At 34.6% G+C, this 5,013-nt stretch overlaps 1 pseudogene across 1 annotated transcript; it reads left to right on the top strand.

Moving 5' to 3' along the window:
- The first annotated feature begins 215 nt into the window (after positions 1–215).
- Positions 216–4,788, top strand: LOC146507253 (G2/M phase-specific E3 ubiquitin-protein ligase-like; annotated as a pseudogene). The gene is made up of 13 exons (XR_014877073.1): positions 216–336; positions 681–781; positions 872–1,168; positions 1,269–1,360; positions 1,533–1,576; positions 1,732–1,765; positions 1,881–1,942; positions 2,263–2,346; positions 2,731–3,047; positions 3,118–3,289; positions 3,517–3,689; positions 3,965–4,179; positions 4,296–4,788. The product of XR_014877073.1 is annotated as a G2/M phase-specific E3 ubiquitin-protein ligase-like (transcript).
- The last annotated feature ends 225 nt before the right edge of the window (positions 4,789–5,013 follow it).

Here is a 5,013-nt window from a genome sequence, read left to right as displayed (position 1 = left end):
CAACGCCTCTCTCTGTCTGTTACTAGCAAAGTTGACCAAAACTGTAATGTTAGTTCCAGGTGAGAGGCAGACACTGAACCCGACAGTTCGGAGCTGCGGATATATATATATATATATATATATATATATATATATATATATATATATATATATATATTTGACTGCTTTGTAAAATAAATTGCTAAAATCATACAACTCATGTTTTTCAGGTTAAGATGTATTGTCCATTCTGTGGATTCCAGTTTGAGAACTTGACAAAATTTTGCTATTCCTGTGGAAAAGACATAAGTTTTGTACCAGCTAAAGATGCTTCCACAAAACAAGAACACTCAAGAGGTAATTTTTTCTGAACTTCCTGCTATTGTAACTCCAACTCGTTTTAAAAAACTGAAAAGGGCAAGATTTGTTCAGGTGTTTGTAATTTACAGATAGTGTCATAAATTTAAAAAAAAAAAAAAAAGGAAAATTAGAGACATCAGGTGTCATGTGACTAACAAATCTGCATTTCTGAAAGCAAATACATTTTTCTGCTGGATGTGACTGTGGGGAAGAGGTAGATTTTTTGTGCATTATGTTCATAAGTTTTTTGAATAATGACTTATTCATGTTTGCTTTTGAATTATAAACAACGATAGACCAATAAAGAGTCTCTCTGTCTTTCACCCTTTTCTCCTGTTCAGCCAAGACAGTTGTTCAGCAGTTCTTCAAGTACCGTGAAGGTAAAGAGGCAGAAAGGAGGATGTTCTCAAAATCCAAAAAGAAATCAACAAAAACAGCGAAGGTATAAATAAAACGTTTTTTAAATGTTAATCTGTTGTCTGACAACACTTTTCTAATATGTGACCACTTTTTTTCCTGAAATGTAATCTAGATTTCTGTTGGGATCATGAACAAAAAAAAGACTGGCATGAGACCCATAAGAGGGAAATCACTACCATTACATATTGATCTGAGAGGCTGTTGGGTGCTGCCATTAAAAAACTGAAAGATTTCAACCAAGATATGAAAGATGTAGAATACATCCTGCTCTACCCTGATGGCTCTCAAATAAAAAATATTCCAGGAACTGACACACCCTTTACGATTGAACTCTACAAAGAGGCCGTTGGCAAGTCTTACCAAAGAATTACACTATTTGTCTGCACCCTTGAGGACTTTTTGTCAGAATGTAAGTTAAATAGAATTGCCATTAATTCTTTTTTATAGTCATATTGTTAAAGAATCTTGTGATTACTGTGTTGAAATTTTAACCAAAGTATTTCCCACAGTTCCCACAGATGTTAGTGTTTCAGAAGATGAGGAGGATGATGAAGTTATCGTTAGGGTACCACCCGTTACGTCACCCCTCTCTGACACAGTGGTATGTAAATCTCAAGGATTCATTAGTTCGAAATGTTAGTGCTCTAAGTTCCGGCATAATGTATTCAATGTCTGGATATAAGACTAATATCATTCTATCGTTGTATATATAGTGGTAAGAATCTGAGCAGCCATAATCAACGAGTTTGGTGTTTGATGATTTTATCTGACAGCTTTGGTCAAGTCCAGAAAACAGTACACCAGAGCCTATACGTCAGTAAGTTGGCTACCTTCTAGCACATTGATCTGGCCTCTGTGGCAGGTATATAAACATCTAATGTTTTTAACACTTTAATGTTAGCATGTGATGGCCACAAAAGCATGTTATGTTTTATAACATTTTCTTTTTATCATTGGATCTATATTTTATAGGTTACCTTCAATATCCCAAACATCTGATGTGCAAGTATATAATACTCTTTTGTATAACAATGTTGCATATTTAATTGTTAAGTTTCATTTGCATGCCATTACATCTGCAGTTGTTATGGTATTGTGTTGTGTTTGTGTTTATGCTGAAGGTTCAGTGTGGTACAGAATCTCAAATGGCATCCACATCAGGAGAACATACTACAAGTTACAAGTTAGTCTTAAGTTATAAAATTACATGATTTCCCCTAGGGATCAATGAAGTATTTTGATTCTGATTGTGATTCTAAAATTTAAAAAATATAAAATGATATATCTTGTAAATAATTATAAAGTAATAAGCTCAGTGAAACTGTTTTGGGGTTTTTTGTTGTTGTTGTTGTTTTTTAATTATAGAGGTTCTCTATCTAATCCATAACTTGAGCAAATTCAGTCATGGTGAAGTACTTCAGACCCAACCCAGCCAAATGTAGAGCCAGAATTACTATTATATAAAATGTATTTTAATCTTCTGTTTTTACTCTTCTTTCACAGTATGTATACCAATATCTATGCACCTGTCGTTATTGACAGCAGTTCTTCAGATGCTGAGGGAGAGGAGTTGCAAAAGGAAAACTGGTAACTTTCATATCTTGAATAAGTACAATAAACCCATAATGTTTGACTTGCAGTTAACCTATTTATCAAATATTTCTTTACTAAAAATAGTGCTGGGTACTGCTGCTATTTTTGATCCTAACCTTTTACAGGAGCAAACATAGCTTAACTGTTCCTGAGAAGTTATTCTGCTGATGATTGTATTCAGAAAGAAAAGATTCTTAAAATTATTTGGTTGCTGATGATTGTTCTTCAGATCACTATTTTGCTTTTTAAAATGAATTAACAGAAAAAAGCCAATTGATAAAGCAAGAAAAATTACTTAAAAGATATTAAACCAAAAAAAAACCCATAAAGTGTAAATAGTGTAAATATTTTGTTGCTTTTCACTGACTGATTCTACAGTGATGAACCTGATGGATTGACGGCTGCAGATGTCATCTCAAATCTGGCTCTGAAGATCAACAAAACCTCCTGTAGCAGATTCAACATTAACCGAGCCAATGTCTGGGATGGTGCCTACCGAGGCTTCAGAAGGTCTTCATATAGTCCCAACTCTGGCATGATGGTGAAATTCTCTGATGACGTGGGACTGGCTGAAGAGGCAATAGACACAGGTGGGCCTACTCGAGAATTTCTCACCCTTTTGATGGAAGCCATAAGGACGAGAAGAATATTCGAAGGAAAAGACTATGCCAAATATCTCACATTTCATAGTAAAGGTATTTATTTTTTTCACTTTTTTTCCATGGTCAAAATTACTTTATTATAATGTAATGTCTTTATCTTTAGCTGCAGATGAAAATGAATATTTCTACGTTGGAAGAATGATTGCAGTTTCCATTGTCCATGGTGGTCCAGGGCCACTCCAAACTTCTTTAAGTACCTTGTTGGAAAAGACAAGACATTCGAGGCACCAATTGATGATATACCAGATGAAGAAATCAAGAAGGCTCTACTAGAGGTAAATTTGTGATGTTATGATTATGACAAACGCCAATAAATGCAAATTTTTAGTCTTAGTTATCCACTTAACATAATATTAGTAACTAACTGATGCCTGAAAAGATTACTGATTGTGTAATCCAAGACTGTGTTAAATTGCACATTAATAGACAGCATGCGAAGGATGTCACTTGTGTGTGTGTGTGTGTGTGTGTGTGTGTGTGTAATATATATTTTTCTCTTTAGATAAAGAATGCAACATCTCTAAGTGAGCTCCGAGTAATCTCAGAAAAACACTCAAGCATGCTCCAGACAGCAGGATGCTATCGATTCATGAGGACACTGGAGGATAAGAAGAAGGTAGTAGCGGATTACATTCAGTGGTACTTCATCTACCGAAACCATCTTTCCATCCAAAGGTATAGAATTCAGACTATTATGTGCCCATTTAACATAATCTTTTCAGAAGAATAAATTGTTACTTTTTTTTATTCCAGTGAAATTTAAAGGACGGAAAAAATATATTCTAAATGCAAGACCTTTTTCAGGAGGACTTCTTTCTTGTAGCAGGATGAGTGTCTTAGCTAGATAAGAATGTTGGTTACTTTCTTAACACAGTAGTTTCCCATGTGAAGTTTTGCTTGCTTGCACAAATAACATTAAACATTTTATTAAAAATTAGACTGTTTTCTAGTTTCAGAGAGGGTCTAGCAACACTGGATTTTCTAAACGCCCTGGAACAGCATCCTTCACTCTTCTTCTCATTCATGTGCTACACTGAGACCAGGCTGACAGCTGATCTTCTTGAGAACATCTTCCATGTGCAATTTGGTCCATTTGGCAGCTCTAGGCGTCAAGAGGAGACAAGAGTACTAAGCTACTGGCAAGACTATCTGCTTTCTGTAGAAGGTATTAAATTTGTTTGAAAATGTTGAAATGAGTACATTTATGTCAGCAAAGTGTAATGGCCCCTTTTTCCTGTTTATTATCATTAGAAATAACTTTTTGTCTCTTTACATTCACAGAGAAAAATGGAAGTCTGTCTCTTGAAGACATCCTTATGTTTGCAACTGGACTGAGAGAAATTCCTCCTGCAGCAATTCAGCCAAAGCCACAACTTCTTTTCCAGACCACTTCACGCTTCCCTGTAGCAGATGTCTGTGCAAATACTATCAAAATCCCAGTGTTACACAATTATGAGGACTTCCAAGAAGCCATGGATTATGGCATCCAGAACTCTCCTGGGTTTGGGCTTCCCTAAGGTCCAAGTCCTTTTGCTTTTAAGCCACATTTATGGTTTTAGCAAACATTTGAAGTTTGTGATTTGAAAATTTGAAAATTTTGTTTCTAATAATTTATAATAATTTTGGTAACAAAGTTTAATGCATCGCAGAAAGTTCAATCAGGTTTTGGAATTTCAAAAGCATAATATCATAGTGGGACAATTGAACAAGTTTGGCAATTTCTTAACACAGTGAAATATGTCTAAGTAACAAAATAAAACATTTCTGAAGTACTGAGACACGCTAGTATAATAACACAGGGAAAAAAATCTGATAAATTCAGTTAAAAGGCTTTATTTAATCAAACACTTCTGTGTTTGATTACATTTTTTGTAAGATATGCAAGTTGTTCTTGGAGTTAAAAAAAAAAAAAGAAAAACCCACATAAATACAGGTCTTGCAGAATGCTTTTGTAAACCTTTGTTTGTAAAACAGATCTCCAAATTAATCAACGTGTTTG

The sequence above is a fragment of the Neolamprologus multifasciatus genome, chromosome 12 (genome assembly GCF_963576455.1).
Source record: "Neolamprologus multifasciatus chromosome 12, fNeoMul1.2, whole genome shotgun sequence".
In the NCBI taxonomy this organism is placed as follows: Eukaryota; Metazoa; Chordata; class Actinopteri; order Cichliformes; family Cichlidae; genus Neolamprologus; species Neolamprologus multifasciatus.
This window is presented reverse-complemented; position numbering and strand designations above follow the sequence as displayed.